This window comes from Capsicum annuum, chromosome 1, assembly GCF_002878395.1.
Source record: "Capsicum annuum cultivar UCD-10X-F1 chromosome 1, UCD10Xv1.1, whole genome shotgun sequence".
In the NCBI taxonomy this organism is placed as follows: domain Eukaryota; kingdom Viridiplantae; phylum Streptophyta; class Magnoliopsida; order Solanales; family Solanaceae; genus Capsicum; species Capsicum annuum.
This window is the reverse complement of record NC_061111.1, coordinates 178,449,618-178,476,265: the sequence shown is the minus strand read 5'-3', so window position 1 is coordinate 178,476,265 and position 26,648 is coordinate 178,449,618. Positions and strand designations below refer to the sequence as shown.

Genomic DNA, 26,648 nt, shown 5'->3' with positions numbered 1-26,648 from the left:
TCTATTCATAGTGACCCAAATGGAATCATATTGGTTGTGAGTCCACGAAAGGCCAATAACGAAATCCATATTAATTATCTCCCACATCCACATAGGCAACTCTATCTCTTGACACATGCCACTGGGCTTAAAATGTATAACCTTAACTTGCTGACAAACCATACACTTAGCCATAATATTTGCCACATCTCTTTTCATATTTCTCTACCAATAGGTCACGTTCAAGTCGTGGTACATCTTAGTTGAACCCGGATGAACTATATATCAAGACTCGTGAGCCTCAGTTAATATCCTTTCTCGCATCCCATCAATATCAGGAACACACAATCTTTCTTGATACCTCAAAATACCATCTCCCCCAATCTCAAATTCCATAACCTTTTACTGACCCACATCATCCTTAATCTACATAAGTATGGGATCTAAAACCTGCTTCTTCTTCACTGCATCACCAAAAAATGATTTAACCACTTCCTAACAACCACCCTTCCATCCTTAGAGTCCAAGAAACAATCTCCCAAGTTATCCATCTTGGAATATCCTTCACAACCCTTTTTTTCTCTTCATCCATGTAAGATAAACTCCTCATATACAACCTGCTAAGAGCACCAGCAATAACATTAGTTGTAGCTAGATGTAGTGGAGACTCATGTCATAATCTTAAGCAATTCAAGTCCCCGCCTCTACTTGAGATTCAACTCCTTTGGATTAAACACATACTGCAAGATCTTATGGTTTGAATAAATGTCTACATAGACCCCATACATATATAACGCCAAATCTTCAAAGCAAAGACCACGGATGCCAACTCTGAATTGTGAGTCAAATAATTCCTATCATGAACCTTAAGCTGCCTGGAAGCATAGGCCACAACCTTCCAATGTTGCATCAACACACAACCCAGTCCCATGAAGGATGTATCACAATATACAATAAAACCATCAATGCCCTCGGGTAGGGTCAAAACATGCGCAAAAGTTAACTTATCCTTCAACTTCTCAAAACTACCCTCACAAGCATCAAGCTATAAGAACTTAATAGTCAACTTTGTCAGCGGATCAGCAATAGAAGAAATACTCTCCACAAACCTCCTATAATACCTAGCCAAGCCCAAGAAACTCCTAATATTGATTAGAATTATGGGTCTAGGCCACCTCTTAACCACATCAACATTTTATGGATCTACCTTGATCCCCTCATAAGAAATAATATGTCCGAGAAAGGTCACATCATTAAGACAAAATTCACACTTAGAAAACTTTGTATACAATTTCTAGTTCTCAAGAGTCGACAACATAATTCAAAGGTGATTGGCTTGATACTCCTCATTCGTAGAGTACACCAAGATGTCATCAATGAAGACTATAGGAAACAAATCCAGAAACTACCTGAAAACCCAATTTATAAGATCCATGAACATAGCTAGAGCATTAGTCAACCCAAATGACATACCCAAAAACTCATAATGATTATATCGAGTTTGGAAATAGTCTTACAAATATCAACCTCCATAATTTTCAACTGATGATAACCTAAATGGAGATTAATCTTAGAGAACCTTAACCAAAAACTCATAATGACCATTCTGGGTTTGGAAAGAAGTGTTAGGAATATCAACCTCTCTAATTTTCAACTTCTGATAGCCCAAAAGGAGATCAATCTTAGAGAAACACCTAGCACCCTGAAGCTGGTCAACAAGATCATTAATCCCAAGAAGGGGATACTTGTTTTTCACTGTAACCTTATTGAACTGTTGCTAATCTATGCACATCCAAAGAGACCCATCCTTCTTGCGCACGAAAAGCACAAAAACAACCTATAAAGAGACACTAGGATGAACAACTCCCTTATTAAGAAGATTTTTCAACTTCTCCTTAAGATCTTTTAGCTTAGCCGAAGAAATCATATAAGGAGGAATGGAAATAGGATGGGTATCCGATAGAAGATCAATCCCAAAATCTATTTTCCTATTGGAAGGAATTTTAGGAAGATCATCGAGAAACACTTTCAGAAACTCATTAACCACAAGGACCAATTGCCAAAAAAACCCTCAAAATTTAAATCTTTAACCTGAACTAAATGATATAGACACCCTTTGGAAATCAACTTTAAAGCTCTAAGATAAGAGATGAACTTCCCTTTGGGTACTAAGGAACTCCCCTCTCATTCTAATACCAGTTCATTAGGAAAATAGATACTGACCTTTTGGGTTCTACAATCAAGAAATGCATAGCATGAATGGAGCCAATCCATCCCCAAAATGACATCAAAATATGCCATGTCCAACTCTATTAGATCTACCAATATCTCCTTGCTATGAATAGACACCACACAACTCCTATCGACCTTTTTAGCAATAATAGAATCTCTCATTGGAGTGGAAAAAAAGAAAAGGTCAAAAATATTTTTGAGACCAAAACCAAAATATGCATCCACATAAAGGATTACATAATAGAAGGTAAAACTTGGATCAAGCAAACAATAGACATCACGAGACAAGAGCTATAATATACTAGTGACAACATTAGGGGATGCCTCAGATTCATCATGAGTCGCTAGTGCATAGATATGATTTTGGCCAATGTTGGTACCCAAAGTGGCGCCCTTAGGTGCAGGAGTCGAAGAAGTAGCAACTGGGACCTTATTAGCCCCTATGAAAACTCGGGCTGAAGAGTAATCTTGCTGCATAGCCAGGATGACCAAAATTAAATCACTGATTTTTGCCTCATCATAATAACCACAGTAAAGCTGCCCACAAAATGGTAAAAAGGGTAAGATAGAGCTGATTGAGCTCCACTAGCCTGATACTGTGTACCCTATGCCTTAGGACAACTTTTGGCCTAAAATGATGATCACTAGATGGCCTATGATAAGAAGCACTAGCCATCAAATATGAAATAGAACTTCCCCAATTCTTCTTCTTAGTCTACTATTTACCATCTTTTCCACTATTCTGCTGATTTGCATCCTGCTCTAAAAACCTGATTTTCTTACTCTGCCTCTCTCCCACCTCTATTTTTTTCTTTTCATCCTTAACTAGTTGTATATAAATCACCAGCCTGGAGATGTCCATATCATTATTTAACATAGAAGCCTGATATTCTAGCACTAAATCATGGGAGAAGCCAGAGGCAAACTTCCTTATTTGGGACCTCATATTAGAAGCCAAATCTGGAGCATAATGATCCAACTACTAGAACTTCAGAGCATACTCTTTAACACTCATCTTTCCCTGCTTTAAGTTCATAAACTCCTTTTCCTTAGCCTCCATCAACTCCTGAGGAAATAAATGATCAAGAAAGGCACCCAAAAACTCATCCCATACCGATGTTTTAACATCATTACCTCTCAATTGTTCCCACTCCCCATACCACTAATAAGTCATATCTTTCAACTGATAAGCAGTAAAATCCACCCCTACATTGGTAGCATGCATCACCCTAAAGATTTCTAGCATCTCATCAATAAAGCCTTGAGAATCTTCCTCAACGTTAGAGCCTATAAAGATTAGAGGTTTAAACCTCATGAACTAGCCATACCAAGTAACCTTAAATAAACTCATAGCAGAACCAATAGGACCATACTAATGAGGTTGAGATGCCACCAATTGAGTAATCAAATAAATATATTGATGAAAATTCACATTAAAGATATCCCCTGAGGTGACTGAGCATGAGTATCACCAGCTGAGGAAGGACTAATAGGGATTGGTGGAACCCAATGTGGAGTGATATAATCAAGAGAAGGGACCCTACACTGGGTTTGTACTCCATAGATAGGGTGAATTCCATCTATATTGTCCTCAAGCGGGATAGAGGTTCCAGAAAGGTTTTTACGAGCATCAGATCTTTGGGGAGGCATAATCTAAAATACAAGTAAGCCAGGAGTTAGAGAAATCTCAAGACACTAGAATCTATAGTACAGAGTTAGAGAAATCTCAAGATGCTAGACTCAATAGCTCAAACTAGAACACAAGAAATAAAAACATTCCTAAATGTATTATAGCATCCCCCTTATAAGTATGGCCACTACACACCCATAAAAGGGACTCTACTCAACATGGTTTTATGGATACGCAAATATCCTGAAGCATGCTCTACCACCAAGCTTGTCATGACCCAAACCAAGACCTAGACATAACGAGTATCTTAAGCCCATCGTGGGCGGGAGACCACCTCCTAGCCGAACCACTTGAGCATAATAGCATAAGCAGTGATAACCCACCAATAACTGAAAGATAAATAATATGAAGAATAGATAGACCAAATATACATTCCAAAATAAACAACCAATTCTATCAGGGACTGAGCTTTCCCTTTCTACCAAAATGCATCACTTCTATCATAGAAGATACCTTTAGGAACACCCTATCTCTAACCTCAAACTCTAAGTCCCTTTGCCCCATATTTGCATAGGACTTTTGGCAATTTTGTGAATCCATAAGCCTATCCCAAATCACCATTACCTTTTCTATGACTAGGTGAACCAAATCTAGGCCAAACATCTCCGCCTCACCAACCTCAAACCACCTAATAGGAGACCTACACCTCCTACCATACAATGCTTTAAACGAAGCCATCCCAATGCTAGAGTGGTAGCTATTGTTATAAGAAAACTCTAGAAGCATAAAACATGTCCTCCAATGTCTGAATAGTCCTTTCTACTTGTCTATCTGACTTTGGGTGAAAAGCTATACTAAGACTCACCTTGGTACCCAAACTTTTCTAAAAAAAACCACCAAAAGTGAGATGTAAACTACATACCATGATCTGAGATGATAGAAACCGGTACCTAATGCAGCTTCACAATCTCATAAAGATACAACCTCACATAGTACTCAGCAGAGAAGTTAGTCCTCACTGGCAAGAAATGAGCATACTTGATACATGAACAAACGACAAAATCGAAAAATACAACTAGAAAAAGAATATAAAGATAAAGATACAACAAAAAGGCAGTAAGATAGACACAGTGAAAGAAATTAAAAGAAAATAAAGGGTATATTTATCCCTAAACCTCAATCAATATAACAAACAAAGCACCTAAATCGTATGTAGACCTCAAGGGAATCGATTCCCAAGCAACCCATGTTTCTAAATAAAGTATCAACACAAGAGATGTCATGCTTGCCTCACACTCTCACAAGTGTTCATATTTATAATTCATCTATAATCTATCCACTAAATGAAATAGAAGCCCTATTTATAATCTAGGCTAAGTTATTATATCATATGGGCCCAAAAGTAACCCATTTAGGAAAGACAAACATATAGAAGCCTATTAGGCACATGCTTGAGCAAATAGGGCACTCATGGGGTGCATCCCAAGGGTTTAGTGGGCTATTTATACCAGCTCTAGTGGATCTAAAGATAGTTGGGTGCATCTCCAAAGTGGATGGGGTGCATGTCCTTTTTTGGAGGCTTTCTAGCCCCATTTTCCCTTCTTTTGGCCTCGCTAACATCCCTTAAGCCTCCTTGATCATCATAATCTTCCAATGGATGCCTCTTGATAACCATAAAGAAGTCATAAAGTGTCTCTTGACCTGTAAGAATCCTCTCTAGCAATTCAGAGGGTATTTGGATTGTATCATCCTTTCCTTCTTAAAGAAGATTCATCCTCGAATCTACAACCTTTAAATGCAAGAAAAGAAAACACAACCAATATTTATTCAATGCACGAAGTTTATCACATGGGTTAAAATCAAAAATTCCATGCCATGGAGACACCCATTTCACATATAACCAAATATCCTTCAAAATAATAGAAAAGATGTCAACATTTTAAGTGTAAAGGAGTTCGCTATGATAAGCATTAATAAATTGTCCTAAGTTAGTTCCATTAACAATGTTACCAAATGAAGCACCACTTGTTGGAACAACTAAGGGTTGAATCAAGGAGTCATTAAGGTGTAGATTACCCTGCCATTCACAAGAAACCATGTTTACACATAAGACATACTTAGCACCAACATGGTTTTGCTCACAAATAAAGAGAATTGAATGACAAGATTTATGATTATTTAAGGTGCTACCAAGAACAAGATCATATGATGGTAAGAACAAACAACTTAAGAACATCACATACCTTTCAATTGAACAACCTTCCAAGAAACAGGCAACTTGTATATCCACATAAGTGTGACAAGAAACAAGGAACAAGAGTTATTTATAAAGTGGAAACCATAGACTCTTCTTGGAACAACAAATAGATTTGCCATTTGGGCAGGGAAGGCCACATATTTTATGTATATTTAAGTTATTCCAAAAGACATAAATACCATCTAGGTAGTATTTTTAAGTCAAATATCCTTATAATATTGTCTACTCTAGGGTAAATATCATCATGATTCCAAGGAAAGATAGAAATAGAGGGGGTAGGTACATACCTTTGGAGCAAATACTTGAGCTTGCACTCTTGCCTTATAAACTTACACCATGTGGACTTATTCTCTTATGCATCAACTTGGAATTTGGAACAATGCTAGTGTCAAATGTAGTGAATAACAAGGGATTGAGTTTTTCACTAAGGTCTCTTTCTTGATCCCCAAGATCATCATCTTCACCATTCATATCCTTCCTCATCATGAGGTTAAGATTTAATACCTCTCCTTCTTTGGTCCAAACATCTTCATTAGGAACTTTTATCATCAATCCACAAGGTATACTAAAGTCCCCTTTAACTTTCACTAATTCCCCTTCACTTCTAAGTCATTATCCTCTTGAGGGATTTCCTCACCACTATCATTTTTTTTGCCTTATCCCCAAAAAGTAAGGATTACCCTCCACCAATACTATGTTCCTTTGGTTGGGACATTTACTAGCCTTATGACCCCAACCTTGATATTTAAAGCAAATAATACTTTTAGAATTAGGATTAGAAGATGGATTACCTTCATTCCTTGGTGGAGACCTTTGGACTGCCTTATCAACGAGTTTCTTCTCTAAGGACTTGTTGAAATTATTATTCTTGTTCCATTTGGAGAAAGTAGAAGAATTGCAACCTTTATTGAAGAACTTCTTGGATTGTTGTTCCTTTCAACCTCAATGGCCGTTTCAACAAGATCTTCTATTCGGTCAAACTTGTGGACAACTAGTTTAGAAGCAACTTCATAATCAAAACCACCTTTAAACCAACCCATACAATGATTTGGGGGTTTGACAATATCAAAATGAAGTATCAAGTTTCGAAAATCCTCATAATAGTTTTCCACACTTCTACCTCCTTGTCTCAAATTGTAGAGCCTTATTAATTGATCTTACTTTAACCTTTCCATAACATACCTCTCTCTTATGAGTTCATTCAATTCATCCCAAATCTAAAGGTCGGGATTACCATTTCTTTCTCTTTATACCCTTTTTGTCTCCCACCAAGTAGAAGCATACCCTTCAAGTTGAGCGATTATATGGGTGGATTTCTTGTATTCGGTTAACTCATTGAGTTGGAAGATCCTGTTGCATTGTATTTCCTAATCAAGGTAGAATGATGGATCACTAATTTCTTTAAAGGTAGAGTGATCTTGATTGAGTTAAGACCCATGTCTGGACCTATGTTACCTCGATGATCCAATTGATGATCTTCTTGAGCATGGAGATAGTTTCCCAAGTGTCCTCTTCCGTGTGGAACTGGACCAAATCTTCCTCCTCGTGTTCTATGTCCCCCCACATGAGCTCCTCTTCTAGTTCGTACAAATTTTGTAAAGAGAGACACTTTATCTAACTCTTTACCTCTTTCATAAGGTTCTTTACCTCCCTTATCCTTAATTTAGATTGGTTGATTATGGTTTGATGGGATTTGAGGTGGTTGGTTTTGGTTAAGTGGGGTTTTAGGTAGTTCTTAGGGTATTTGGAAGTAGGGTTCAAGGTTTTGTGGAGCTTCTTGATGGTCCTGATTGAATTGGGGTTGTAGTGGACAAACAGGATTTCGGTTATTTGGGTAAGTAATGGCTTGTATGATGGGCTAATGTACTTGCCTAGGAGGATTGAGCATTTGGTGAAGTGTTTTTGGAGTTATAGTGGTGGAGTTGTTGAGAGCATATCCACTAGAGAAGGCAAGGTAGTTTTGAGGAGTTGAGTAGGTGGAGTCTAGACGAACTTCCAAAGTGTCCATCCTTCTTGAGAGTGATCTTTCCATCCCTACTATTCTTCCTTCAAGAGATTTTAATTGGCTATCCATAGTGTTAAGCTTCTCCATGATGGAAGCTTACATAGCATTTATGGTGTTATTATCCATGGTGTGTGATGTTTCACCTTCTTGAGCTATTTTCCCTATTAAGAAACACTAAACAAAATAAAACCCACAAATAAGTTGAAGGTTAGGAAATCATCCTCACAAGCTCTCAAAGTTTACACCTTTGTTTGTCACTAAATTGGGATCGCAAGTGTTGATAGCTCATTTGTACTCCAATGAGATTGCTTGGTACCCATTGTGTCTTGAGGTAGAAATAGATCCCTATTTGAAGTGACTCAAAGAAAAAATATGCATGGACTTGAGTCAAGAACTAACAACAGATTGAAAAGATAAAAGATTGAAAGAAAAATAGGATGACGAAAGAAAGGACTCAAGAACTAATCAAGCAACTTAGTAGATGAGTTAATAGTTGATGAGTAGTTTAAGAATCAAAGAAGAGATTTAAGAATCAAGAAATTAAAACTAAGAATCAAACTTTGAGAAATGGAGTTTTTAGAGTGTTGAGATGTGTTTTAAAAGTTTAATTGATGTTGGAAAGTGTTGATAAACTTGGATTGGTGTTATTGGAGTTGATCCACCTCAAAAGGGAGTGATCTGCGTTGGCATGGATGGTCTACATTGGGGAAGCCTGCTTCAGTAGTTGGAACGCAGGTGCAAGGCACCTAGGGGGCACCTGTTGCTCTTGGTTACTACCTTGAGATGCGACCACAAGTCAAGCAAAGACTTGGCGCACCTTAGGCATAGATGGAGAGTAAGTGGCCCGCCTCTCCCTTAGTGTTTGGCCTAAATTTGCCTTCCAATGGTCCCTCCTTTGTACTCTCTTATAGAATATCCTTAGGATCTTCTTAGATGCCTTAGTACAAACACCTTTTCACCACTTTTCTTTCCTATTTTTGAATCAAACACCACCTTTTTATAAGAATTCAAGATGAATATTTGAATCTTCCTCAAGAACACCAAAACTTCAAAAACCTCTAACTCTTGAACCGATTATCGGAATGCGATGAAATTTTGACCCAATGCTCTTTTCAACCTTATAAACACATTTCACACGTCATGTTGCTTGAATTCACAACCAATTTTTCCATATTCTTGTTCCTCCTTCACTTTCTTCAAGTTCAAGCTCTTAATAATGGTATCTCACTCAATTTGACTCCGATTAAGCTCAAATTTGAACCCTAGACTCCTATAGTGTTAGAGAGCACAAATATAACACTAGAAACACAAGAAAAAACACAAAATCAAAAACTTAAATTTTGACCTAGGGATTAAAACGTGAAAAGTACTTTTTTGAGAATTTTAATTTTGACTCTTCTTTTTTTGTGCATTTTCAAGATAACAAACCCAAGATCGACTTCATAGGAATGAATCAAGCTCAACTCTGATACCAAATGATACTTGAACAAACTACAAAATGAAAAACAATAACTAAGATAAAGATAGAATGAAAAGGTAGCAAGATACACATAATGAAAGTAATTGAAAGCAAATAAAGGGTATATAAAACCCTAAACCCTCAATCAATATACCAAACAAAGCACCTAAATCATACGTAGACCTCAAGGGAATTGATTTTCAAGCAACCTTCATTTCTCAACATAAGCGATTCCACACTTGGCTAACACTCTCACAAGTGTTCATATTCATAATTCATCAATAATCTAAAAACCAAATGAAATAGAAGTTCTATTTATAATCTAGACTAAGTTATTACATCATATGGGCACAAAAGTGACCCATTTAGGAAAGACAAACACATAGAAGCCCATTAGGCAGATGCTTGAGCATATAGGGCACACATAGGGTGCATCCGAAGGGTGTAGTGGGCTGTTTTGACCAGCTCTAGCGTATCTAGAGTGGGTTGGCCATATTTCCATAGCGGATGGGGCGCATGTCCTTGTTTGGGGGTCTTTTAGCCCTGTTTTGCGTTCCCTTGGCCTCTATAACGCCCCTTGAGCCTCCTTGATCATCATAATCACCCAATAGATGCCTTTTGATATCCAAAAAGAAGTCATCAAGTGTCTCTTGAACTACAAGCATCCTCTCTAGGAATCCGGAGGCTATTTGGATTGTATCACTAAGACAGAAGAACCCTTTATTTAAAAGATCCTTTAATTTCTCCTTAAGCTTCTTCAACTCAACTAGAGTCATTCTATATGGAGGATTAGAAATTGGATAAGTGTCCAAAAAAAAAAAAATCAATCCCAAGCTCAATCTCCCTATCCAGAGGAATAGCATTAGGGTGGACCTCAGGAAATTCATTCACCACCAGGACAGAATAGAAAAAAAGACCCTCTAAGTAAGAATCTTTAACCCAGACTAAAGGATAGCTACACCTTTTAGAGATCAACCTATGAGCTCTAAGATATGATATGAACTTCCCCTTAGGATCTAGGAAACCACCCTCCCACTCAATAATTGGCTCATTAGGGAGGTTAAAGACAACCTTACAGGTCTGACAATCTAGAGATGTATAGCACGAGTACAACCAATTCATCCCCAATATAACATCAAAATCCATCATATCTAATTCAAACAAATCCACCAAAGTTTTTGTACTACCAACATCTACCACACACCCCCTATAGACTCTTCTAGCAATCACAAAGTCACCTATCAGGGTAGAAATAGAAAAAAGGTCTAAAACATACTCCGGACCAAAACCAAAATACGCAGTCACAAATGGGGACACATAAAAGATAGTGGACCCCAGATCAAGTAAATAGTACACATCACATGAAAAGAGTTTTAACATACCATTCATGACATTAGGCGATGCCTCGGACTCCTGTCGATTAGTGAGAGCATAAAGATGGTTCTGACCAATATTGGAGATAGATGGTGCACCCTTTGGTGCTAGAGTTGAAAAAAACTCAATAGGAACCTTATTTACTCCAGAGACAACCTTACCAACAGGAAAGTTTCTAAGCATATACCCTGGCTGACCACAGTTGAAACACCTATCCCTTTCCTCATCACAGAACCCCAATGTAAATGACTACAAAATCTACAAAAAGGATATGATGGAGCTGACTGAGCCTCACAAGCTTGAGATTTGGAACTATGTGCCTTAAATTCGTCGCCACCATGGAAAGGCCTATCACCCAACAACTTTGGGTAGGGAGCTCTAGCCATTGAATAAGACCCAGAAGTTCCCCACTACTTCTTGGGACACTTACCACTATCCCTGCCACTCTATTGTTGGCCATCACCTTGCTCAAAAAATCTAAAATTCTTTCCCTGCCTCTCACTTAACTCAACCTGCTCCTTCTTCTCTTACTCTACCTGCTATATATATACCACCAACCTGGAGATATCCATGTCCTTGATCAACAAGGCTTTTTTACATTCAAGGATCAACTCACAAGATAATCCTGAAGCAAAATTTCTCATCTGTGCCCTCATACTAGAAACCAACTATGGAGCAAACTGAGACAACTAGTTAAACTTCATGGCATACTCCTTGATTGACATCTTACCCTGCTTCAAATTAATAGACTTTTTTGCCTTAACTTTTTTAACTCTTGAGGAAAGAAGTGGTCTAGAAATGCAATAGAAAAATCCTCCCACAGAGAAGACTTAACATCGTCACCCCTTTCTTGATCCCATTCCTCGTACCATTGGTATGCCACATCCTTGAGCTGATAGGTGGAAAACTCCACACCCTCCATATTTATAGCATGCATAACACAAAAGATCTTTTTTATCTCATCCAGAAAACCTTGAGGATCCTTCTCCACCTTAACACCAGTAAAAGTCAAAGAATTCAACCTCATGAATTGGCCAATCCTTGTGGCCTCAGAAGATGAAGTAATAGGAACACCACGCTCAGACTGAGTATCTACCAATCATGCCAACAAGTAAATAGACTGACAAAACTTAGCATTCGTTACTTCATCCTGAGGATTTTAAGATGGACTAGATGGAACTATTCCTACCAGAATAATATGAAAATGGACCCTTAGACCGAGTATGGATCCTATGAGAAGAGCATGTCACATCAACATTATCCTCGGTTGGAACAGAAGAATTTCTATGAGCTTCAGATCGTCAAGGAGGCATGATCTAAAAAGTGAACAAACAGGAATTAGAGGGGAATACAGGACCTTAGGATTTATAGCTTTAAAATAGAACACAAGAAAGAAAAACATTCCTAAATATTGTGTAGCCTCTCCCTTATAAGTGTGGTGTACTACACACCCTTAAAAGAGACTCTACTCGATATGACTTTACAGACTCCCAATTGACCATGAATCTAGGCTCTGATACCAATTTGACATAACCCAAACTGAGCCTAGTCATGTTAGGTGGGTGCCTCAAGCCCAATCAGGACTAGAGACCACCCCCAACACCCAACCATAACTATCCTACACCCCATGTCAAATGGATTTTGAACATATAACAAGATAGAATAATAAATACTCAAGGACAATAATAGAATCCATAACAAACTAATAATACAATTAAATATCTAACTAGTGTCAACCCTAATACCAATACAAAGTCCAAGGCTGACACCAATACCGACACCCCCTATACCAACCAAAAGTAGTCTCACAAAGCCTCTATCCAAAATTAAAGTAATATCTGATTGGGACATGCCCCCAACCATAGCTGAAAACCAAACTCTAAGAAATAACAAAAGTGTGTAGAGAAGTCCATAATATAAAATGGAGCCTTTCGGAGTATGGAGCTCACCACTTCAATCCGATACAAAGCTGTCCATGTTGACACCAAATTTTAACCCTATATGACTAAGTTTAATTTGAGTTTCTTCTGTTTTAAATAAAATTAAAATATTTATTTTATCGAATAAATTCCTTCTAAAAATTTTCATTTAGATAATTTTTTAATTTTAAGTAGCGATTATACATTTTTGTATTTATACAAGATCATATAATTTTGTTTCTTAAATAACTATTTTACTAAAATTGAATTTTAATCAAGTGTTATTCTATAATTAATTCAAATGGGTAAAATTTTGATTCAAATATAATTTGTTCTGAGAAATAATTATTTAAAAAATATATGTTTGATTTTGCTAAACCAAGAAGCTCCGGATTAAACTGGTTGGTAATTAGGTATCGAGTTCTATTTTAATTTTAGCCAATTTATTAAATTTAATCATAATTGAAATCAATTTGACCACAATTGCAATGTAACTGGCCAATTATTTTCAATATAATTTAAATTTAAATAAATTGAATGAAACAATAACTTAAGGCTATTTTTTAAAAAAACCTAGTATTTAAATTCCAAATCCTAAGATAACCCTTTACTATTTTCTTTAAAGAAAATTCTTTAGGCCAGCCACTCATCCAGCCCAACACCAAATCATCTACCAGCCGCCCCAGCCCAACATCCATTGGCCCACTGCCCTTTTTTTCTCTTTCTACATTAACATAAAATTAGGTCCAATCCAACACCAAACAAACCCGACCCAACCCCATCTCATGTTCTTCTTTACCCTCAGACCAACAACAACGTTATCAACAAACAACACCAACAACAACGGTTTTAACAAATAACAACATAATGTAACAATGATAACAGCGTACAAACGGCAAACAATAACCAAAATTAACACAACACAATTAACAAAAAATGGTTCCATCCCCAAAATCCTAGACGCCTCCCTTCTTTTACCATTATTGCACTCATTGTACAGCCATCTATGGATAAAATCAGAAGACTTTAATTATTCTCAATCTATGATTCACCATTTTGGGAAAATAATTAATGCCTAACGTCTCTCCTCTTTGTCTCACTATGAAATTCAAAATTTCTCAAGAAACTTAACTCCAATTCAGTTTTCAAATCCAGAAAAAAAACCCTGATTATTTCTCCTATAAATTGATAGTAAGGGATAGAGGTTTTAAAAAGGAATATTTTGGTGAAAATTTTTGGGGTTATGAAGGCACGTACTTCTAACCTCATGTAACCAAAATTCTCAAAGAACCCAACTTGGAAAAAATTAACTTCCGTCAAACTTGAGTGAACTCCATCGATTGGAATCAAGTTTTGGACATTGGTGAAGTCCGTTCAATTAGATTTTTTTAAGGTCAGAATCCCCGTTTACTGCCTGAAAAAAGGGAACACGTCTTTCCTATTTTAGTGGATTATTCTCTATCTTCTTCTTAGATATCTCTCATAACCTTAATTGTTGGGATTGTTTGCTGTAGAAATCTAGGATTTTGTTATATTTTTTGTTGTTGTGTTGATAATATAGAGTCCAATGTAAATGAAATGGTGTGTATTGATTAAATCTCGAAGATCACGTTTTTGCCTTGTGTTCACTGTTTGTGCGTTGTATGTAACTGTTTTAGCTTTGGTTAATTAGTGTTCACCTTACTTATTTTGCTTACTTTGATATTTCATCAATAAAGGGTTATTATTCTTGTATGGTACGAGAGATGAGGGAGAATAATCGTAAAATAAAATATTGGATTATGTACTTATAATTTACCTTAGTCTTGTAAGTATGGCTCTTGAACACATTTTGCATAGAATTGGCATATAATTCAGTGTTAATGTCGATCAAATGATATTGACATCAAGTACAAGGATTTCAAATCATTTGACACACTTGCAGGAAGATTTCCTTTCAAATTTGTATACTTTATTCAAGATTGCTCTTCAAGATCATTTTTGCATGCACTTTTAAATTAAAAGATAATATTTTTGGTCTATTTTCAATTAGTTGTGAGCATATTATCTATGTAGCATGTTTCACTTGGGTTGGTTCTGTTTGTGATGTTTGATCGTCAAATATCATTTATGTTATCATATTACTATATTAATAATATAAAACATGTAGTCAAAGGAAATTTCTGCCTTTCTGGATCTACTATACACTGGATCAAAGAGAGAATTATTAAAGAAGTTCTATTTTTTGTCATTTATGTACTGATAAATGATAATTATGCAGTCTGTGAAATAGAAGAAGAGGCAAGTACTCCTGAGAATAACAAATATCTCCCTTTGTTTCTATTTGGTTGACATATTTTTTTGGAATGAAGTTTAAGAAAAATAAAGAAAACTTAGAATTATAAAATTACTCCTCATCTGTCGTAATTAGTTATGTGTTATTCGCCTATACTGAATACTACAACTCGCATCATATGAATTTAAGGTCTTGTTTGATGTGATTAGTTTGTTTTGAATTAATCGATAATTCTTATCTTTTATTTGATACATGTGATATGAATTCGAGTCCATTGAACTCTATTTTCCTCGTATATTCTGATGGGCCAAAGAGGCCTATGCTGTATCAAGTCAAAACCCCATGTCAAAATCCCAAAACGGGACTGATTTGCAATGATATGCATCGCATATACACTAAAAGCAGTAGGCGTACACTATCCTACGGTGTATGATAAAAAATAGGGAGGGAATATGCTTACACTAATATACCCCTTATACGTGGGAGATATACATGAAAACACAGAAAAATAGGCTTGGTATAAATGTGGTATACACTGCAGAAAAATGGACCCAAGTCCATAAAAGTGAGGTTCAAAAGTTGGACAAGTTCCTAATAGGTTATTCTCAAAAATAGACCCAAATTAGAGTGGCTTTCAAATTTTAGTCCCAAATAAAATGGCTTTGTTAAAATAGCCTTTACTTGTTAAGTCATATTTTTTGGACGAAAATACCCTCCTCCAAAATATTCGTTGTTCAATCTCTTTCTTCATTTTTCTATTCCAAATTCTAGAATCAACCCATGTGATGGCTCTCTAAAGCCCGAGGCTAAGTTTCCCAAACCGTTAAATCTCTTTCTTCCTCTCTTTCTTCCAAAATTCTAGAATCGACTTTTGCCATAAGGGTTCTTCAGGTATGAAATTCATCATCAAAAGTCATTGTGGTAATTTTAGCTTATTGATACATTGTGGTAATTTTAGCTTGTTATATAATTAGCATATTGATTTGATTTTTGGGGAAGTTAACGTAAGCTAAACTTGGGATATGTTGTTGTTGTACTAACATATTTACCATTGAGGAATTCCGTCGAACATGTTGTGAGAGTTTGTTATTGTGGTTATAATTGTGTTTGAGTAGTTGTAGGGGGTTGATCTTAGAGAGAAAGATCATTAATATGGGAGTTGACGTTGATTGCAACATATTTTGGAAAGGCCAAACTTATAAGGTAAAGGTGGTACATGAAATTAGTTTCAAGTATTTCAAACTAATGACATAATTAGCATTAGAAGATGATGAGGAATTGTGTCGAACAGGTTGTGGAGACTTTTTTATTGTGATTATAATTGTTTTTGAGTAGTTGTGAGGGTTTGGTCTTGGAGGGAAAGGTTGTGTTTTCCATCTCGGATGAATCTAGCCTATGTTTTAGAGATTAAAGAATCACTAACTTTTTGATTCAAAGAGAGAGCACCTTAGCTATTAGCTTGTATAACTTGGAGCAATAGGCAACGAGTTTAAACTCTCTAATGGTAGTAGGATTTGGCACTAGAAGAGAACTACAACCACCAAAATATCTGAATAATAAATGCATTTATGAAAGACGGATAGAGCCAGGGTCGTATATCACAAGGGCCTTCATGAAAGAATTACGCTATATATATAAGGGGGAAAGTATATTTTTATATATATAGTAGATACTGAATCCCTTGATTTCTTTCGTGTGTTCACCTATTTATATTCAAAACTCCCTTAGTGAAAGTCCCGACTTCTCCAATGATGACAGACTATATTCAAGTGTTGGGTAAGTGAAAATGGCAATACTTTTAGCTTTGAAAACTGATTGTGATGGAACTTACCCTAAAACCTAAGATTGTAGAGTTTCTATCAGTTCATAAAGTTAATATTATATACTCTACATAATGAATATAGATGAGCAGTTTCTAAGGCTGGAATCATTGAAAATGACAAATCAAATAGCTGACCTTTTAAACCTCTAAAGTCTAATGTGTTCAATTTTCTTGTTCAAGATGTGGTGTGAATATTGTAGACATCAATAATTATTTTCCTAGTTTCTAACATGTGTATCTTGTGAGGGCCCTCTAGTTAGTACAGATGAGTTTTGCAATTAGTTGCTAGATTACTCCACACCACATTTTAAAGACACCAGAAAATGTCTGGCACTCTGCTAGATTGAATCCAAAAACAGCACACACACAGAGTATTGTTAACTTTGTTTCAACATTTTTATCCGTTCAAGATTATGTTTTTATGCTATTTTTGGTCCTAAATTACGGTCATATGTACAAGCTAAAAATCAGACTGACTTATGCTCTTCGAAGAGTTAAGGTTTCATCGTTTGAATTTAGATAGCTTTAAGACTCCATATATCCAGCATTGTATTATTGAGATGTAAGTTGTGCGTGCATGAAACCTTTGGCTAAAAAATTTAAAATAAATGTAAGTTTCCAACTTTTGATCATTGACTATATCTTCTATTGCAGGCCAATATCTGATGTTTCGAGTGATCTTACTATAGAAATCGGATTAGCCAGTTTTGCTCCTCACAAGGTACAAAAATAAAGTGTGCAATCTTTCTTTCTCTTGTGTATCTAACACTTTTTTATCATCATTGCAATGCTCAATTCTATGGAAAACCAGAAGTTGTGCAAAGAAATGGCTAATCTAAAGTACCTTGAAAAAGATTGATGTTTTAGCCGTTATAAGTAGGCTACCGATATCTATACAGTTGTGTTGAGGAGAAAACAAAAGTCAATAGCCAGATGCAAAAACAAAACTACAGAACTTAAGTTATGTGCTTCATGTTAAAATTAAGAAAAATGAAAGAAGAATACCTTGGATACATTCCTAATGTGATTGTTAATTTGTCATTATTTGCAGTTCCCTCTGGTTTCACGAAGTGAAAGAACTAGAAAGATGTTGCTAGAGGTGAAGGATACAAAGGTTTCAAGAATCAATCTTACTGTTCTTCCTGGAAGATCAGATGCATTTGAACTTGCTGCAAAGTTTTGCTATGGAGTGAACATTGAGATTACCATATCAAACGTGGCATTACTCAGATGTGCAGCCAGGTTCATGGAAATGATAGAAGATATCTCCAAGAAAAAACTAGAAATTCATACTAAGGTATTCCTTGAGGATGTGGTATTTCCAAACATATCCAACTCGATATTTGTTCTTCATCGTTGTGAAACATTACTACCGGTATCTGAAGAAGTCAATCTTGTTAGTCGGTTAATAAACGCAATTGCAAACAATTCCTGTAAAGAGCAGCTAACATCTAATTTGTCAAAGCTAGAGTATAATTTTCCACCCAAACCCGTTCAGTGCATTGATTCTGAGACACTATCAGGCTGGTGGGGAAATTACTCGTAGTGCTAAATCTGGATTTCTTTCAGAGAGTTCTATCGGTAGTAAAAACAAAAGGTCTTAAACAAGACATTATCAGCAGAATTTTGATAAATTATGCCCAAAATTCTCTTCAAGGCTTGTTCATCAAGGACCCTCAGTAGGTTAAAGGATGTTTCTTGGATTTGGATTTGCAGAAAAGACAAAGGATCATCATCGAAACAATAGCTGGCTTACTACCAACACAATCCATAAAAAGTGTTGTGCCAATGGATTTTCTTTCAAGTTTGTTAAAATCTGCAATAACAGCATCAACATCGACTTCCTGCAGGTCTGATCTAGAGAGACACATTGGTCTGCAGCTAGATCAAGCAATTCTTGAAGATATTCTCACACCTAAAAATCCATATGGATACAATTATATCCCTCTCTATTACGTAGATTCTATCTTGAGGATCTTTTTCTTTTTTTTTTGAAATTGAAAACTTTTGCCCAAGAGGCAAAAGTTTATTCTTTAATTGCACTAATTAGATTATTAACATATATGTAACTTTAGCCTCATAGGTAAAACTTAGTTTAGAAAATTATTGAAATTCAAAACTTTTGCCTAAGAGGCAACAGTTTATTCTTTAATTGCACTGATTAGATTATTAACATACATGCAACTATTGCCTCATGGGCAAGACTTTGTTTAGAAAATTGTTGAAATTGAAAACTTTTGCCCAAGAGGCAAAGGTTTATTCTTTAATTGCACTGATTAGATTATTAACATATATGCAACTATTGCCTCATGGGCAAGACGTAGTTAAGAAAATTATTAAAATTGAAAACTTTTGCCCAAAAGGCAAAAGTTTATTCTTTAATTGCACTAATTATATTATTAACATATATGCAACTCTTGCCTCATGGGCAAGACTTGATTTCAAAAATTATTAAAATTGAAATTTTTTTACCAAGAGGCAACATTTTATTCATTAATTGCACTGATCAGATTATTAACATATATGCAACTTTTGCCTCATAGGCAAGAGTTGTTTAGAAAATTGTTGAAATTGAAAACTTTTGCCCAAGAGACAAGTTTATTCTTTAACTGCACTGATTAGATTATTAACATATATGTAACTCTAGCCTCATGGGCAAAACATAGTTTAAAAAATTATTGAAATTGAAATTTTTTTTCCACGAGGCAACAATTTATTCTTTAATTGCACTGATTAGGTTATTAACATATATGGAACTATTGCCTTATGGGCAAGACTTAGTTTAGAAAATTGTTGAAATTGAAAACTTTTGCCCAAGAAGCAAAAGTTTATTCTTTAATTGCATTGATTAGATTATTAACATATATACAACTTTTGGCTCATGGGCAAGACTTTAGAAAATTGTTGAAATTGAAAACTTTTGCCCAAAAGGCAATAATTTATTATTTAATTGCACTGATTAGATTATTAACATATCTGAAAATCTTGCCTCATGGGCAACACTTAGTTTAGAAAATTATTGAAATTGAAATTCTTTGCCCAAGAGGCAAAAGTTTATTCTTTAATTGCATTGATTAGATTATTAACATATATGCCACTCTTGCCTCATAGGAAAGACTTAGTTTAGAAAATTGTTGTACAAATGCTATACTATTTAAATTCAAAACTTTTGCCTAAGTGACAAAAGTTTATTCTTTAATTACACTGATCAGATTATTAATATATATGCAACTCTTGCCTCATGGACAAGACTTAATTTAGAAAATTGTTGTATTATGATTATAAACATCAAATACAAATTGTTACTAATATTTTTTTGCTCAGCACAGGTTTCAATATGCATTTTTTCTTATGACGCTTCAATCATTGAGTTACATGTTTAGCCCAAATAATATTGGATGAGCTAAAATATGGACCTAGTTAATAAATACTTTGGTCCAATATACGAATTTGTTACCTCTCTCTCACTAGTATTATTGATATTGACACTCCTTATTCTCAAGATCAACTGATAAAGTTATTATTTTAGAGGATACATATAAATATATATATATATATATATATATATGAAGGCTTTTAAAGTGTGTCCACCAAGCTTCTAGTCATATTAGTTGTTAAGTTTGTTATGTGTCCAAGCTTCTAATCACTTAAGCTTTATACTGGTAAGAATAAATTTTAACTTTCTAATGTTTGTATTCAAGAAAAAGTATGGAAAGCAAGATATTTCACAAAACACCAGTAATGTCAAACAATCTACATGAAAAAAAAATAAACACGTGGTTCTCTAGCAAAAGAACTCAAAAACACCCTTCCCCAGAACCTAGGGAAACATATGTTGTGCACACATGTTGTGCACACATCAACAATTTCATTGAACACAACTACTGGAAAAGCATGCCATTCCCCCTTATGTGTTCTTCTTATCCTATAACCAGGATTCTAACAAAAAAAATTAGTTCACATCTTGTAGCATTGCCATATTTAGATGTGTTGTACTTTCGGTGCACACTAGTAAGCTTCCCAACTACTGCCTTATGATATAAAGAAATCATCAATTTCGAGCATTTCCTGTCGTACAAAATAAGGCACACAATTACACATATTTGTCTATTCGATAAAGAGATGTACATTTACAAGTATCTTTAAAAACAAAATATACTTACAAAATCTGATTCTTGTCGTAGCTGCTATGCTTCTCGCAGGTTGCGTTCCACTCCCTGGACACACTGAGAGTGCACTAGTAGTAAAGACAGCTGCAGTAGCAAGCATTGATGGTGGGATTCTAAGAGTTTTGTATTCAACCAGATATAGGTCGATCAAGAAGAAAGACACGAGCTTCACCTGATTTAAATAATGACAAAAAGTTGTATGAGTAGTGATTCAGATTGTTGTGTTACTTATTTATATAACAAATATGTTTAACTGACCTTTTTATTAGGCTGAGAGGCTTTAAGAAACCGTCGCATAAACACATAAGTTGTAGGTACTGTCATGTTGAACTGTAAGGCATTAACCATCAACTTCTCCTGTGGATAAGAAAATGATTGAAATCATTTAGCGAGGAAGAACAAAATGGAGATACAAGTCCTGATAATGTAATATTTTGGTCATTAAACTAACCATTTCAAGCACTTCTTTTCTGGCATAAGCCTTTTCAAAGATCAAAATTAGATCCTCCACTACAGGTACAGAAATATCTTTATACTTGCAGGCAAGAAACAAAGTTGTTATTCCAACAAGCTAAAGTTTTTTCCTAATCACTGACTGAACTTTCAAGAATCTATCTATGAGATTCATAGTCAAATACAAGGTCTCCTCCATCAGTTCAAACTTATAGTGAACCTATAAATTGGATTAGACGTTAAATGACACCTAAAATTATCACATTCTTCTTCATAAAACTTAGAAATGACGTGCAACAGCAAACAATATATACCTCAATCAGTTAGTCAATGAGGATGCCTCTCATCCTCTCATTGATATCAAATTGTTGTTCCATATAGTTTGGAGGGACACAACTAGCGATCTGCAATTGAAAATGACATTAAAAGAAAGCGGTAAAAAATACACCGCCATTTCTTTCTAGATTTCCAATTAAAATTGAAAAAGTAATCATCCTTGATAGAATAGCATCACAATAGAAACATCCCAAGTATACCCTTCGTGTGTCTATATATCCTATGTTCTGCACCTATTATTTTACTGACTAAAAATTGCAGTCCATATTGAAATTAGACCAGCTTTTATGAGTAATTTGGCAATCTATTAAGCTTAATGAGATCCTATCCAAAAGAATTAGATAATCAGTTGAAAAATATGGGACTTATGCTAACTCTATACGCCAAAATCCTAATGACCATGTACAACAACAACAACAAACCCAGTGTATTCCCACACAGTGGGATAATGAGCATGTATAAGTTGTAAGCAAAAAAAAACTTCTAACAAACAAAGAGGGAGAGTAGAGATAACATCTCTACCTCAACCTTCTTGTAGTAAGCATAGATGTTATCAATGTATTCCACTACAGTGAGGTTGTTCTTTTTATTAGAACTATCTATGTCCACAACTGACCAATCTTCTGTATCTTCCATCTCAATTTCCTTATCCTAAATCAAAGATTTAACACATCAACAACAATCCACAAGAATTATATTCATAACCAAGATATATAGATCATATAATCTTACCATCCTATCAATTTACTCTATCATTGCTTTAGTGTGCTACACAATTATTAGAACGTCAGAATAACCAGTGGCCTTGTAATCTTCAGCATCGATAATAATGTAGTTTTTTGTTTCATTTCTAATTGGTGCCACTGGGATTGATGTTTGTTATCTATGGATATATAATGTTACAACAGCTCAGTTATAAACTAAACCAGGAGGGGATAGACACTGTACCTCAACAGCTGGTTTCTGTTGTTTGCTCGCGATTTGTGCAGCTAACTTCCTCAAATGTCAGCAACCCCATATACAAATTAAACATTACTCTATCTTCAACTCCAATTTTATAAATTCTACGCCCAAGCGCCTACTTAGTATCATGCAACCAAGAAATGAACCAAACCTTGTGATCGGAGGATGAATCGGAATAGGAGGGATCTTGTTAACAGCATTGGCTTTGTTTCTACAATGAAATAAGAATAAAGTTAAAAAAGGTAGACAAATCAAGATTAAACTATAAATTGAATGACCCCCTTTCGCCTCTCTAACTATACGCCTGGCTCTACTAGTGAATAGAAAAGTTATAACTTTACACCAAAGTTATAAAGATAGCAGGTAGATATTAGTCAATCCAAATATAGATTAGGATAGCAAGTGATAATACTGTTTCATTCAAAGATTGACCACAAGTTTCAAGTGAATAAAACCACTCCTTTGAAACCACAGCAGAAGAGCCAAACATAAAACATTCGGGCTGCACATCTTTTCTTTAATGTATATATTTTTGGCATTTAAAATAAATAAAAAATGAATACAATCAGAATATATGTGTTACCATAATTACAAAAATGATAAAATGAAAAGCTTGAAGATAGTAAACATACCATTTCAACGTATTCAATCCACACTCGATGAACGCCCAAAAATCAGTGTTCAAGCACGACAGATTATCAAATTCTTCAATGTCACAGATGAAAGGATACTTTTGATAAAAAAAATGGATTGCAAAGCATCCGAATCAAAATCTGCCACATATGGTACCGACGTTCTTCTTCTTACCCACAGTACTGTTCTCTAAATCAACTGCTAGACCGTCCTCCGGATCACTAGCCGGAGATGAAATCGGTGGAGCAGTATGGGAGCTAGCATTCGCAGTAGGTGCAGATGCATCAGGTGTGGGTGATGGAAATGTCTCTGGAGATGGTCCTGGTTCCCAAGAAGGAGCTTTTCTAAATAATTCAATATGGAGGAGTATACTGTCGACGGTAAAAATACAGAATGGAGTAGTGTCGATGACAGTTGAAGCTACAATGCCAACCTAAATATGAAAATAAATAAAACATGATAATAAAGTTAAAGGAAAAAATAAAAACTGAAAATAATAAAAAACAGAATAATAAATTTAAACGAAAAAATAAAAAAGTGAAAAAAAGTAAAATAATAAAAGTAAAGGAAAAATAAAAAAAATAAAAATAATAAAAAATAAAATTTGAGAGATAAATGAGTATGAAAAATTTAAAAATATATATTCGAGGTGTAGAGGGGTCAAATGGTACTTTTAGTACATTAAAAAGTAAGGAAGGCTATTCTTCAAAGACATTCTTATTTGGGGTCAAATATCTAAAGTCATCCATATTTGGATCTATGGCATGCAATTTTCTGGTTGCTTACGGGCCGGCAAATGCCCAAATCTTAAACCTTTGCTCCCTTTTTCTTGTATTTTATTATTGTTTATTTGTATTAACTCTATTTTTATTTACTTAAACCAAGTGATCCCCTAAGTTGTCGTCATTCTATTTTACCTTGACTTTCTTACTTAACCTATAATTTTCTCACATAATTTATCTTGTCTAAAAAGGATTTAAATGATTCTTTCAATTTTTCCCTTAAGCAAGTCTTATAAAAGTGAGTATTTGTCATTTGTTTGTGTGACTAATAGTCTATTCGGATTAAGGAAATTTTCTTCAAACTCAAGAAATTAATTTTTCTTGTAAATTCTAACTTTTCATGATTAATAAGCACTTTTAATTTAATACTCTTTTAGCATTTCTTCCAAAAGAATTTTCTATAATTAAATTGACTTTTCTATAATAATAATCAATAATAAGAAAATAATTATACAATCTTCTTTTCTTTTCATAAAAAAATAAAAAATTATTTTCCTCTTAAAATTCAAAGAAAAATCGAAATTTAGTAGAATATTTCTCGTCTGAATAAACAAATGTTATTATAAATATGTTAATAAATGATTTTAGTATTTTTATAAAATCAACCTTTTACAAAGTTGGTCATTTTTAAGTTAGTCAAAAATATTTAGTAAACCGTTTTAAATAGACACTCTTAAGTGCCTTAAAAACCTTCTTAGAGCATTAACTGAAATCTTACCCAGTTTATCTAGTTTTAAAGGCTTATTGTTGTTTTTGAACCTTGAAACCCTTTTAAGTTTTTCTTGATTTTTCTATAAAAATCAAGTGGCGACTCTATGAATTTCTCAAAATTATTTTAAAATTTTCTTGAATCTTTTGAAATAGTTTTAAAGAGGTCAAAATCAGTTTCTCACTTAAATGAAATTTGAAAGGGATAAAACAGTCCCCGAATCCAAGTTACTGTGTAGGAGGAGTAGTTGGCTGGTTCTTGTATCATGTGGGGATACAGCGCCTGAAGATGGGTTAGCGGGTAAACGTTAGCATGTACTTAGGAGTAAGGATAAAATAATTCCAACATTTAAAACCAAGTAAAATAACCATATGAAATAACATACATACATATATACATACATACATATATATATATATATATATATATATATATATAATTCATGCCAGGAAAGGGAATCAGGTTTAGCATGAATTTAAAATCTTTAACCTGGGTTTGTGTAGCTTTGTCGTCATAATCCACCCATGGGCTATATGAGTCCAGTGTTATCCTCTCGACGGACCTCAGTTTATGTAGCCACATGAACTGGAGATATCACAGGGACCGAAGATTCCCGTGTACCCTTCACCCTCCAAAATACATATATAAGTATAACTTAGGGGATTCTTGTGCACCCCACAAGTATATAGTCACCATGACCAACCCTCATGTCGACGAATATGAGTTTCCAGTGTCCGTTCCTTGGACGCACTCCTTCATGGTTAGATACCACAATTCGCCATTATTGCCCAATTAAAACCATTAGCGCATAACCAACCACCAATTCCAGAATTATTAACTAAGGCTTTATGAAGTGGTATCTCCATACCGACTATAGTTTGCAAACAATGTCATTAGCCAATACTTAGGGGATTCCCATGTGCCCTACATGATTTCCAATTTACCAAAACCACGGCCACCTAGGCCTTACCAAATTATTTAAAACCATTTAAACCAATTTAGGTTCGTTAACCATATTATGCAATGCAATAGTTTCAATAAAAGTTAAAATATGTGTAAAAAACCACTCTTATATAGGCATTTTAACAAATATGTTGAGGCCATATAGTTTCCAAAACTAAAACTAAGAACCAATTGACCATTCCCATAAAACCACATGTTTAATTCCACACTTTTAACTTGAAGATTGGGTTTATACCTAAACCCTATAGGGTTATTAAGTTATTGTGTCACACTATGAAGATTTGGGAGAGAGTGGTCGAGCAGAGATTGAGGAGGATAATGTCTACTTCAGAAAAGTAGTTTGGATTTATGGCCGGTCGCTCGACGACGGAGGAAACTCACCTGGTGCGGAGAATGGTGGAGAAGTATAGGTAAAGGAAGAAGGAGTTACATATGGTATTCATCAACTTGGAGAAGACGTACGACAAAGTCCCTAGGGAGGTTCTTTGGAGATGCTTAGAGGTGAGTGGGGTCCTGGTGTCATACATCAGATCAATTAAGGACATTTATGATGGAGTAAAGACTCAGGTGAGGACGGCGGGAAGAGATTCGGAGCATTTCCCTATCATGACAGGGTTGTATCAAGGGTCAACTCTTAGCTCATTTTTGTTTGCGTTGGCGATGGATGTGTTGATGCGGTGTATTCAAG

At 35.1% G+C, this 26,648-nt stretch overlaps 2 pseudogenes; one reads left to right on the top strand and one right to left on the bottom strand.

Moving 5' to 3' along the window:
• The first annotated feature begins 17,431 nt into the window (after positions 1–17,431).
• On the top strand, positions 17,432–18,947 carry LOC107859775 (annotated as a pseudogene).
• Positions 18,948–20,872: 1,925 nt separating this feature from the next.
• Positions 20,873–25,779, bottom strand: LOC107863542 (annotated as a pseudogene).
• Between the last annotated feature and the right edge of the window lie 869 nt (positions 25,780–26,648).